This window comes from Leptonychotes weddellii, chromosome 9 (assembly GCF_054177405.1).
Source record: "Leptonychotes weddellii isolate Sample4059 chromosome 9, ASM5417740v2, whole genome shotgun sequence".
Classification (NCBI taxonomy): Eukaryota; Metazoa; Chordata; class Mammalia; order Carnivora; family Phocidae; genus Leptonychotes; species Leptonychotes weddellii.
Window position 1 is genome coordinate 113,797,153 of NC_138377.1, and position 13,857 is coordinate 113,811,009.

Here is a 13,857-nt window from a genome sequence, read left to right on the forward strand (position 1 = left end):
AATCATTGCTCAGCTTCCTTTAGCAATAGAATTAAAATCAGTGACCAATACTCAAAGCAACGTATAGATCATAATGTGTATGTCATATTCATCAGCTGCCTGAGAGAAGGGATAGACCAGTTTAATTTTCCGAGAGTCCCTCCTGAATTATTGCTCTGCTTTGTCTAGTGATATTAAAAGCGCAATTATTTCAAGAAGGTAAACTTTTATTTATTTGGGTATATTTATATAAAGAAAAACTTTAGCTCCTATGGATAATGGGGCTCCCCCCCAATCCAGATGAGGTGAATTTAATCATCAGAGAATTTTATTTTCCATTTGTGCTTCCAACAGCTAGAGGGCACAAAAGAATGCTTTTACTTGCCTTCTCTCTCTCTTTTTCTTCTTCCTTTTTTTTTTTTTTTTTTAACCGAGCGGAACTATATAGACTCAGAAATAAACAAAAATTCAGGGGAGGCTGGTGGATTTTACCGTGACTTCCTTGCTCGGATATTAATTTTTCATATGTTCTTTTTAGCAGGAATCCAAATTCCAGATGACAGTACTTAGCGAAAGTGAAGTACAAGAATTTCATGTTCCTCAAATAAAGAGTAAAACCCAGAGAATGAGAAACTCAGACTTCGGGCACAAGGATTCCAAGTTTGGCCCATCGTTATGTTTCTGAACTATTTTGTAAAGCTCTTTGTTCAAAAGCAATATAAACACATGTTTAACCTTTATCGTTCTAGCATCTTAAATATTAATGTTGGTTGTGATTCTGCATTAACAACATCTATTATTTTTGCACTAATAAGAGGCTTACAAGAATAAACATGAAAGGCTTGGAGCAACCTTCCTGTCAATTAAGAAACAGTCTGTAGTACTTCAAATGAACAGTTCCAGCGGATCTCAGCAACTGGAATCCAAGTGGAAATGCATGCTTCGAGAGCCACAAAAGAGGCTCCAACCCATGACTATAGGTTTTGCAAACCATCCCTGACACACACTTATACAACCCCATCTTGTAAAGCTAGCTACTAATACTCAACAGTAAAAGGCATTCTTTTTGGACCATTTATTTGAAAGCATAATAGTTTGGCATTTTTCTGCAAGAAACACTAATAAACCTCAGGAGGAGTCGCATCTGTTGCTGGAGTACAAAATGGGTTGGGCCTCAATAGCATAATATATATAAACACTTTTTCCCCCTAATGAACTGTACCACCCCCTTAGGCATAAATGAGTTGGATCTGGATAGAGTGCCATTTGCCAAATTGTAAATTGCCTACATTTATTTTGGGAGTGCACTAAACAGAGTGCTAATTGCCTTGTTTAGCACTTCCCTTTCTTCCATTTGCACTGGTGTAAAATCTTAGTAAATTAACTCAAGGCTTTTATTATGTAGGTAGCATTTGAACAACCAAGAATTAGTGAGGAGGCAGCATGAAAGGACTGATAAAAGAGGGGTTGGCTCTACCCATAATGCCATTTATATGTCCCTTGAATTAAAAGGATGGAATTAACTTTTAATCCTTGGGCTCTTTAAATAGCTGATGTTAACACAGAATGTATTACGCAGCCATTTTATTCAAATTTGCTCACTTAAAATGGGTAGAATGTTAACAACCATGATCGTATGGGAAAGTGCAGCTAGCTGTATTCATATACACAAGTGTATATATTAAGATTCATTCCAAATAGCAATTTATGTAGTTGCAGTCAATTGCATAGTCAAGATTTCGGCTTATTGTCAAAGACAAAACACTCCAAAGTCGTTAACATCCACTGCTGTGCAGTAGCCTATGTAAAATGAGGTGGGACTTTCGTTGCCATTCCTAATGGACAGGTGTACACTTCATAAGAACCATCACCAGATTTAGCATGGCTCGGAATGCATGCTGGCTATTTGAATGTAAAGTGTGGAGGCAAAAGAGCCCCGGGAGGCAGAAGGTCTCCTACTCTTACAGGTGGTCTCCCGTGGGGGGTTGTCCAGGGAGCTCTGGAATCCTACAGATGCAGTCCTCTAGATGAATGGCAATGTTTCTATCTTCGGGGTTCTTAGTTGTTTTTCTTTTTTCCCAGCCTAACGTTGAATTCTTTCAAAACCAGAGATGCACCCTCAAATGTTTCTTTTCAAAAGAAAAGATAATCCTGGTGCAAATAATGATTTAAAAAGAAAAGCAATAAATAAATCCATCATGTTTTTTTTTTCTTCCTACTTTTCCCTTGAAAAATCATAAAAATAGTGTTTAGATTGAAGTTCGCCAATACGAAAACCTGAATGATTAAAAAAATACATTTCAATCCTTTCTTATCATTTGTATTAACCTCTCATATATGAAACTCTGCAGGTCATTATGGGGAGACCAGAGAAGATAGTTTCTATGAGGACAAATTCTCCAGCTTTTGAGAAGCCCCATCGGGTCTTTATTTAGGTGCACACTACCTTAGAAATATTTTCAGGAGAGATATTATTATGTTATAGAGGATGCCAGAGGACACAAGTTTATGGGCTCAAGATAATCACAATGGAAGAAAGTTTTGGAGTATAGAAAGGCAGTCAGTATTTGTTATGTCACACGTCATCTCAAATCCAGTTAGTAAGATAAACTCCAGTCTTGGTTATCTCATTAGCAAAAAAAAAAAAAAAAAAAAAAGTACGTGTTTTGCTTAATATTTCCTAGAAATTCAAGCAGTAGCACAGTAACTTCTTCTTAGTAGGTACTATGCTGAAGTCAGGGAGACATGAGTGGATCCTACCTGATTCACTGGAGCTCTGCTCTCTGGCGGATGACCCCATCTTTTGGAGTATCTGTGTCCCGTTCTCTAAAAGAGTGACGATGCAGAGGTGTGAATGTTGCGGTGACAATTATATGACAATGCATACAGTTTCTAAAGTTTCTAAAACACAGTGTGCACTCAGCGAATATTAATTCCCCTTCTGATCCTCTTTCTATTTTTGTTCACCCCTCATCCCACCCCTTCCTTTAACTAATGAAGCAAAACTCCTGCTTTGATGTTAGAAGGTAGAGTAACATAATAGTTCTGTTTTTCCAGTGGAGACCTTGACAATGGAACTCCCCTATAATAAATATCTGAGGAAAAGCTAAATGAATGAGAAAAAAAATTAGACCATGTTTTAAGATTGCATCTGGAATAATAACAAATTCAATGAGAGTATTAGTTGTCACTATTATTTAATATTAATCCCCTCTTCCTCCCACCCAGACTTAAGAGCAGCTGGTTGCTTTAAGTACGTACATAATTACAGCAGATGCTTGTAATATATATATGATACTAGAAGCTTTATGATGGAGCATATTTGTGACACTTCCAGGGCGACATGGTCTGGATCCACTTCAGATTGCTAGCTGGTATGCCACACACTTCTCTGGATGCTATGAGGTCTCCCTATCACTCACACCGAATTGTGGTTCTATAGAATTTTTGCGTGAAATAAGATAGGATTTAATGCATTTCCAGAACTAATTTATTTGCCAGGGAAACAAAATGATGGCTTAACTACTAAACTTCATCTGATTACCCATTTTAAATGTTGGGTTTTTTTTTTAAAGATTTTATTTATTCATTTGAAACACAGAGATACAGAGAGAGAGAGAGAGCATGAGCGGGCGGGGAGGCAGAGGGAGAGGGAGAAGCAGGCTCCCCGCTGAGCCAGGAGCCTGATGTGGGGCTCGATCCCAGGACCTTGGAATCATGACCTGAGCCAAAGGCAGACACTTAACCATCTGAGCCACCCAGGCGCCCCTGATTACCCATTTTAAATAGAAAGCATATTTTCAAATGAGAACTGGCAAAGGATGAAATTGGGGGAAACTGAGAAAGGATACTTTGGCCTATGTGATTTATCTTACATTCTTTATAATACAAAGTGTTCCCTCATTGAAGGGGATGATCATTTTTAATGGAGCGACTCAATGGTAGTTCTATAAAATAATAATTCTATATGACATAACATAGATTTCTCTCAAGTCGTATGATAACTCATTTATTGACCAATCCTCAATTAGAGCTATCCCATGCTGAAGACTGGTCTTTAGATTCCCCCCAAAGAGTTGATTCCATAGTTTTCAGTGCCAATGTTCACTCTAACAGGAGATTTGGCCCAAGATTCCAGAAATGTGAGCTTTTGTTTCCCATGGGACTTTCACCAAGGGTAGGAGCAAGAAGACTGGTCATCTCTTCCTTAAAGAACTGGAGAGTCTCACTAATGATGGATGATTCTACCATTTCATTTCCATGTGTTTTTCTTTCTTAATTCATTAGGCAAATAGTCTAAAAAATTAATCTTTCATCTCAACTTATTTTTTTTAAAGATTTTATTTATTCATTTGACAGAGAGAGACACAGCAAGAGAGGGAACACAATCAGGGGGAGTGGGAGAGGGACAAGCAGGCTTCCCACCGAGCTGGGAGCCCGATGTGGGGCTCGATCCCAGGACCCTGGGATCATGACCTGAGCCGAAGGCAGACGCTTAACGACTGAGCCACCCAGGGGCCCCTTCAACTTATTATTTTAACAAACCTTTTTTATGGGTTTTGTTTTAGTCTCTAAAAAAACAAACTTTTTTTCCCCATCCGTCTTCCTTCACTTTGATCTAATCTGTGACATTTTAACCTATTATCAGATATCATTAAAGAGGAGCTTTAATGGAAACTATTCAAAGAGATGAGCCATGGTTCTTTTGTTTGAGGGGAAAAAACGTATTCTTTTAGGTTACATTCCTATTATGTTGAATTTCATGATTCCTGGGGTTTATTCTTTTTGTTTTAGCATATTCATAACTGTGATGACCCGCAATCAGCTTCCATCTTGAATAAAATTGCCAAATGTTTAATGAGTGTGTATTTAATTTTGTGAGCCAACCAGCCTTGGTACACGGTGTTTTTAAAGATTCAAAGCTACCTCAGACAATCGAAATGTTGGAACCCCAAACAAACGAACAAAAAAAAAAAATGGTTTTGTCAGGAAGGAATTTATAAAAATGACAGTACTGAATCTGAATACACAAGTGATGTGCCTAAGTCTTCACAAATACATCCAAATATAGCATCAGCTTATCAAGAAAACCTTGGTTTAAGGCAGCACTTACCTATTACTTATCTAAATTGCTATGATTTAAGTACTCTGTGTTAACTAACACAGTGTTAGTTCTCCTCTACTGGAAACATTGGAGACTTAAAACCTTAGCTGGACAGTAGATGCTAATCCAGAGTAAAGCCTGAAGGAGAGAAACAGTAGAGAAGGTCTTGTCCATTATGTTCCCAGGCTACAATCATGGGGTCAAAACCCAATATACTCTTATATATGATTCTGAGGGTTAGAGTCAATAAATATAAAGCCCCCCAAAATCTCAGAAGTTTTCTGGGATATACCTAACCATGGTAGTAGAAGAGATCCTTATACCACGAGCTTCATTAAATATTCAGTCAATTGCGCCATGAAACTAGTGACCAGAGACTGGATTTAGGCTAGCAGGTTGGCTGAGATTATTTACAAGAATAAAGTGATGAGTCCTCACACAGCCTAATTTCTATCTGTGTGATTTACTGCCTATTCTGACTACTAGGTATAAAAATTCTGGTTAAATGTAGTTTTTAGTATTATAATATTTTCCTTTCTATTCTTGGAGCTAAAGCTATAAATACCTGGGTGATTTTTTTTAAATAGGATTTATTGTAAAGAAGATCTTTAACTATATCTGTTGCTTTTCAAGAGTTTACTCTGTTTTTCCAGCTGGAATTTGTATTAAGAAAAAAAATCTCAAATGAGGGAAGTCCTTAAACACAATGATTTAACTGAATCATTATTTACAGTAGCGTTACTTTAGCATTAAATTAAACATTTGCTATAACCCAACTCAGAAGATGAAATGTCATCCAGCCAAAAAAAGTCACATTTAGAAAAAGTCTAGTAACATAAGTAATACTGACTGAGAAAAGAGTTTAACACAATTCCCATATGACATGTTCTTGACTCCATAAGGAAGAAAAATACAAGAATAATTAGAAGAGAATGAACCATGTCAAAACAGTCATTGTGTTTGATCTGGAAGCTAAGATTGTGTAAACTTCTTCCTTTTCTCATATGCTTTTCTCTGCAGTATGTTTATAATTAAACAAAAGTAAATAGCTGAGAGAAAAAGAAGGAATGCTTCACAATGATTGTTCAGAGCAGTTTCTTTGCAGCGATAGGTCCACAGGTAATGACAACCTGTATGCACACCTGTCTTCAGCCTATCACCTCCTGCAACGTTTAGAATAACATGAGAATCAATGGACCAAATTAACAGTAATGCTGGAACCTAACAGGGGCTTCATTTGCCGAACTAGAAACAATTTTGGAACATCTTCTCCATCTTCCTTTTCTAAGGCATAGTGTGAAATAGTCTATTTTAGATTTGCAGAGATCCTTGCCCTCACATTTTATTTGGGAAATAAAATGAAGGCGTTGGGATGGGAAATGATAAAAACAAATACAAAAATAAACAGGAAAGAATTGAAAAAACAAAAACAAAACAAACAAACAAACAAAAAAAAACATGAGCTCAAAACTCAGTCCTTCCACCTGAAAAAAATCCAGTTCCACTAACCAATTTCTGGCAAGATTTTACCTCACCCATTTCTTTGCTGCCAACATCCCCCATGATTCCCCTCATCTTCCAGAGTGCACACCCTCACACCCATTCACACAGAACCGCCTCGACATTTGAGTGTGCAAGGCAATCAGTAATTCTGTGGTCTTTAACAGCACGCAGACAGCTCTTTGTGTTTTAAAAGAAATTTCTCAAACAATATTGGTGTGTGAGGCTTCCTTAATCCCCAACTCTCTTACTTAATTCTAACCCATTCTCCAAGTGAGGAAGCTAAAGCCGAGAGATTAAGCCACTTTCTGAAGATCACAAAGTCAGCAGTGGAGGCCGGACCAGAATAAATTCTAGCGGTGTTTCCTTTAAGAGATGCCTGTCACTTTTAATCTACACGGTTAGAGTTTTACCCCTTAAGCCATACGTCTCAGCAATACATATTAAATGAATATTAGATAGTACGCTCATGGGCTAAACTTTGAGGTGTTAGGGCTCTCTGCCCACCAGTCTAAAGAAAATTAAGCTTATTTGAAGGAAACGTGGTCTCTATTAGTAAAGGGTTAAACACAGATTATGCAAATAAAGATATTGTCGCTTGTCCCCCCTGTTCATTCTGAGAGCTGCTTTTCTGTTGTTGTTTTTCTTCTCCTCCAATTGAGAGATTAACCTGGTCCCAATTGAAATGGCAGTCCATATCATACCTTTCCTTGATCTCACAGCATGGCTAATAACAGCTGGGGCCCGCCAAGCAAGCGTCTTTATTTTTTCCTTATTGTTCCAGACTACACATCCGTGAACCTTCAGCATGTTATGTACTTAACCATGGTCAGGTTGATGTCATTATTTTCTGATTGTCCGGGAGCTCCTGGGGTACTGGCCCATATTGACGGAAAAGGGCTGGCATGCTCTTTGTAGGGTAACCTTTGAAAGAGAAGCCCCTTCGACCACCTGCATGTTTCGCCTAGAGCTATGACATTGCAGTAGGCCAGGCGGTGCCCTTCAAAACACATATTAGCACCAATGTGCTCCTTCGGCTTGCTTCTTAATTTTCACTTGGTCTTGTTAGATAAGCCTTATCTGGGCCACAAGCAAATGCTTCACGGGCACGGCAGATTTTTAAAGATCTCTGCAAGAAGATGTGGTCTGCGTGGGTCACCGTGGGCTTTGTCTAAATCCAAGCATAGCTATTTGCTACCCACCTCTCCCCACCCACCCCCCCATCTCGCTTTACTATTTTTTTTCCTGTTGCCCGGGCCTGTGTCTAACTAACTAGCTGGCTAGCCTAAAGCAGACCAAACCAGGGACGCCAGCACAGAACAGCAAGCACAAGGGAGCAAAGTGCTTCTCTGTGTGAACCATCTCCATGCTCAGCTTTTACTAGCCCATAAAAATTGGTCTACTTGTTATCAGTTCAGACTGGAAAGCAAGCAACAGCCCTCGATTGCCTCGGGCTTTGATGTAAGCACCCCTGACTATTTCTGTTTAAACTCTAGTGGATGGAAGACACCTATAAAGATATTAATTAGCTCCAGTTGTCACCAGATGTGGTTCACATTCTCTGAGCCAGCTCTGAAATACTGGAATTTTTATTAGGCAAGGTAATGTTTATGGCTCTAATTAAAGTCTGAGTCATAAAAAGCGGAAGATGAGATTGTGGGGGGCGGGGAGGTATAGTTTTCTCTTTGTTTATCAACTTCCAAAAATCCGGAAGACTTATGGTTTTGATCGCTGTGGCACGTTAACTTGGAGGGATTTGGCAAGAGTCTTGCTGGGTTTACACTCTGAGGAAACTTTTTGAGTTACCCTACTACAGAAAATGACTGGTCTGTGTCAGACGTATGAGTTAAATTTACACGCTTAATTATAATAATGTCAGTGGCGTGGCATTACATGATGCAAAAGAATTCGGGACTAATTGTTATTGGACTGGATACTTATTTATGGGAGATATAATATGCCAACAAAAGGAGCTAATTGTTCCTTCAGAATGGGTGAATACTTCTTCTTGACTGTCAGGGCGGGGTGGCAGGGAAAGGGAGAACATCCCAAAATATCTCCTGAATCCTTGGCTCCAAGGCTCCCCTCCCCACCCAGTTAATGCCATGCCTTTAGAACTCTTAGGAAATACTTCTGCTAATTTCTCTCTTGGATGAAAGAAAAGGGTAATAGGTAAAACGTTTTCAGGTCTACTAGCCTATTTGGAAAAAAAAAAAAAAATCTTAATTTGAGAAAGATCTGCAGGCCAAAATAGCTGTTCAGCTTCCTTCAAAAGCTTCTCTGACCTCCTTTTGAAGTTACTCCCCCATCAAACCTACACACATAATAAGCCCGGCCCGATCCTGCTGACGGCCCGCATGACAATCCATGGGCTGGGGTCCCCAAATGGAATATATCTTCAGCTCGAATCCTCTGATGACTACATCAGTGCATCCGATTTACAGTTTCATAAGATCTTTGGAGGTTTTAAATGATATTCTGAAATATGCTGATGCATTTTTAAAAGATTCTCTTTTTCCCCATCTGAACTCTTTTAACAAAGGTATTACACTAAGTACAAAAGCTGTCCAATTTTTTCCAACCTTTTGCTTCTTTCTAAAACACAGTCATTTTGTTAGACATTGAAAATGTCTTGATTTAGTTGTCTTGCTATTTTGGGCCTGTCCTGCCCCCTGCGGTGGTAATAAGGATGGGGGTCCCTGCTGGGCCCTGAAGAATACCATTTCACGGCCGCCACAGAACCGGCGGCTTTTATTTATGGAGCCAAGAAAATGAATGGGTATTAGTGTCCAAACATTTCAACATGCTCCCGCGGCCATGCACAAAAGGGACTGATTTGCAGCAAATTTCCACTTATTTTCCAAAAGTATTTACCTTGCCGGAGCTTGGCTGATCACTATAATGGCATAGCTGAGGGGGAAAAAAATGACCATTTCAAAACCAGTATATATATATATATCTGAACCTTAAAAGTGCTCTACTTCTTCTGAATAAAGATAATACCTTTGGTTGCTAGGCTTTTATGGACATGTGGATAAATCCAAGATGCTGGGGTTTGTAGTGCTCATTGCTTTAAACAAGAAAAGATGGTACACAGCCCAAAGAGAGTTCACATCAGCATCAGTGGATATAGGCTGGGCCGAAGAGAACGTGCTACAAGTGTCTAAGGTCGTCTCCGGACCCTCCCAAAGAGTTAAGTCCAGCATTTTAGTGCCTGAAATTTGGTCCAGGAATTGAGGGCTAACATGTTCTACAGCTATGTTCACTATCTGACCTCTGGCCAATTGATTGGTAGACCATCCTGGGATGCCACAGAATCACTTCACCTTCTTGCATTGTGGGATCCATTCATCATGTCCACAAAACTAGTTGAGCACCTGCTCTGTGACAGGCATTTGAAACCGACCTCAAAGAGATGTGACAAGTGGCTTTAAATGTGATTTCTCACATATTTGGGGGCAGCCACGTAGGAGACCTCACTACTTCTCCATCCATTCTCCAAACTCTGCCTCCGTGCAGGGCTGTTCCCCATCCTCCAAACATGGTCTCATTTTCTCCCCTCTGGATTTTGGTTCACTCTGCTTAGCACACAAGGAATGTCTTTTGCCCCAAATCTACAAATCAAAGTTCTTCCTCCTCCTCCAATTCCAGCCAAAAGCTCCATTCTTCCATGACCGGTCTCCAAAGTCCCTAGGGTGGATGTGAAGTCTCCTTCTCTGAATTCCTTGTTCAGGGGTTCCTACTTCTTTGTTTCTCTGTGTGCATGGACCACTGGATAATAAACCATCCAATGGATAAGTTGATGTTGGTCACGTTACTGAAGCCTTGTATGCACATTGCACGTAGTAGGTTACCTCTCAAGGAGAGAGTGGGAGGCCTTGATGAAAGAAGGAGTTTCCGTGCTCTCATATATCCCCCTGTCTTGTCTCTCTACACCATCCCACTCCGCGAGAGCCAAGATTTACAAGTCCCAGGAGACGTGTAGACATTCTCCTGTTTCCTCCAAGATTCACGTTTGCTTTTTTAACACTTATGTCAACTGCGCCGTGGCTGTAATTCTCCTCAGCGCCCTTCACGATTGTCATCATTTTATAGCTCAAACTTTTATGCCGAACAATATGACAGTCTCAAACTACTTAGGCAAATCCAGCCCTAAACTGCTAAAATGTTGCTCACAAGATAAGAAGTGTAGGAAATGTGCAGTAAATGGTAGAAACAAAACCAGCAAATTCTTTCATCCTGGCTCCCATCAGCTACTAGCTGTATGACTTTGGGCTGGTTACTTGTCTATACCTCGGTTTTCTGATCTGTAAAATGGGGATAGTAATCATAGCTCCCTCATGAAGCCACTGTTTGGGTGCAGTGAGTTAACATAAATAAAACACTTAGAACATATAAGTTGCTCAACCATCGTTAATGATTATTTCATATTTGGCAATCTGCTGTTTTAATTTACAAAAAGCATTTGTGATTTTACTTGCAGTCTTTAAGTAAGAGATAATAAACATCTCCAAGAAGCATATCTTCTCCAATCAAAGCCACTTCTGCAAAGAATATTGCCCTGTCTTCCCATGCAACAAGACTATTTTTGGAACAACTTCTTCCAGCAAATTCTGTCTTGTAGCCCTCTGAAGTCCTGGATCTCAAGGGTTTTCTAGTCCTGGCTCACTGGCTGGGCTACTCCCATTGCATCCAAGGGATTACAAGCTAGTAAACTACCAAGTGGCCTTCCACCTTTGGATCACCAACTGGACATTCTATAGAATGGTTCTTTCAGCCAAGCTTTTTCCTGACCCACATGCTTCTCACAGGCATCTGTGTTTGCTTCTGCCCTCTTTCATAAAAAAAAAAAAAAAAAGACATCCATCTCCCATGTATTTATTTTATGGCCATAGTTCCATGGATTTTTTGTGTTGTTTTGTTTTACTTATAGGCCAGATTGGTCATTCTAGTCCAAATGTGCCAGAGACAGCTAACATTACACCTCTGACTTCCCTCTTTGGCCCCAACATTCTCATATATAAAATAAAATTATTAACTTGGAGAATTATTTCCAAGAAGCTTTCAAACTGTACACTCACTGATCTTAAGAATTCATCTTCAGAGAATAAAATACTCAAATCCTGGGAAACTTCCCTTGAGATCTTCACAAAACGGAGGTGGTATGTCCTTACTGAAGAGCTGTTACACTAATCACCAACATCTGGATGTCAGACAAATCTACCTGCCTTTCATGTTTGTGGTTTGGTCAGGGCACAATTGGTCAACCAGTCTCCAGTGTCCAGTATGTCAGTTATTTAGATGCCCACTTTTCTCTTCTGAGAGGAAGCAGTATCTTCAACACATTCCTGAACAGAGCCTGATAAGAAACCTGCATACAACCATCATCCAGAGCGAATAACATAGCAACAAGACACAGTTTCATCCTCAAGAAGCTCACAGGCTAGGGGCACATGGGTGGCTCAGTCAGTTAAGCATCCGACTCGTGATCTCAGCTCAGGTCTTGATTTCAGGGTTGTGAATTCAAGCCCCATGTTGGGCTCCACACTGGGCATGGAGCCTACTTTAAAAAAAAAGCTCACAGCTTAAATCAAGACATATATGTAGAAATAATTACTCTATAGATTGATAAATACAAAACTACCTGAGGGCATTGAAACATGTCTACTCAATGTGTGTCAGAACAGGGATGGAAGAGCAGGGGTGGGAAGAAGTGGATAAGGAGAAGAGAAAGAAATAACAAAATAAAATCAGAATCTGGGCATCTTTTTCTTTGGGAAATTTTATGAGAAGCAAAATTAAACAGGTTTCCTTATTACAGGACTTCTCAGAGGCTTGAAATTATGACTATTGTGATATCCAAGAGTTTATTAACAAACAAAACTCGCCTATTTTTTCCTTTTATATTTCAGGTTTAACTGTTGACATCTTGGAAAAAATAAGTATTCTTTTTTTTTTTAAAAAAGATTTTATTTATTTATTTGACAGAGAGAGACACAGTGAGAGAGGGAATACAAGCAGGTGGAATGGGAGAGGGAGAAGCAGGCTTCCCGCGGAGCAGGGAGCCCGATGTGGGGCTCGATCCCAGGATCCTGGGATCATGACCTGAGCTGAAGGCAGACGCTTAACGACTGAGCCACCCAGGCGCCCTGGAAAAAATAAGTATTCTATTGAATATAGTTGGAGAAACCCTACACTGGGTAGATATTGATGGGTATGAGTATAGTAGATGAATAATAGAGTCAAACAGTCCGAAGTCATGTCCTGACTCCTTTAATAATAATACCTTTATCATGGTGAAGATTAATGAGTTAAGTGATACAAAGTGCTTAGACCAATGCTTGGCATATAAAATATTTGATAAAGGGCGCCTGGGGGGCTCAGTTGGTTAATCGGGCTCCCTGCTCAGCAGGGAGTCTGCTTCTTCCTCTGATCTTCCCCCTCTCATGTGCTCTCTCTCTCAAAGAAATAAATAAAATCTTTAAAAGAAATATTTGATAAAAGCTTATTATCACTGTATTATTATTATTATTATTATTATTAGAAAAGCAGGGAGACTCATCAGTTCCACTGAGGGCTGGAGTTCACTCAAGAAATCCCTGAATTAGGGGCACCTGGGTGTCTCAGCTGGTTAAGCCTCCAACTCTTGGTCTCAGCTAAGATCTTGATCTCAGGATCGTGAGTTCAAGCCCCAAGTTGGGCTCCACGCTGCATAAGGAGCCTACTTAAAAAAAAAAAAAAAAATCCGTGAATTTGTTCTTTAACTCTTGAGTTACATTCTCCAGACAGAAGGGGCATGCCATGCAGAGGAAACTGCATAAGCAAAGATCCAGAGACTTGAGCCAGTGGGAAAGCATGGGTCCATTCATTAAGTAATGAGTATGCAGTGGATCAATGCTCAGACCCTCTCCTAAAACTAAAGGGAGATTGGAGTGGGTTTCAATCATTACACTGCACATCTGCCTGCATCCCCCATTTTCAAAGACTTTCTAGGTGAACAGGTTACTTCAGTTCACACTCAAAGGCCATTATTAAATACTATTTGGTAGTGATGCCTCAAATTAAATCTAACCACTATTTTTTTTTTTTAAAGATTTTATTTATTTATTTGACAGAGAGAGACACAGCGAGAGAGGGAACACAAGCAGGGGGAGTGGGAGAGGGAGAAGCAGGCTTCCCGCCGAGCAGGGAGCCCGATGTGGGACTCGATCCCAGGACCCTGGGATCATGACCTGAGCTGAAGGCAGTCGCTTAACCAACTGAGCCACCCAGGC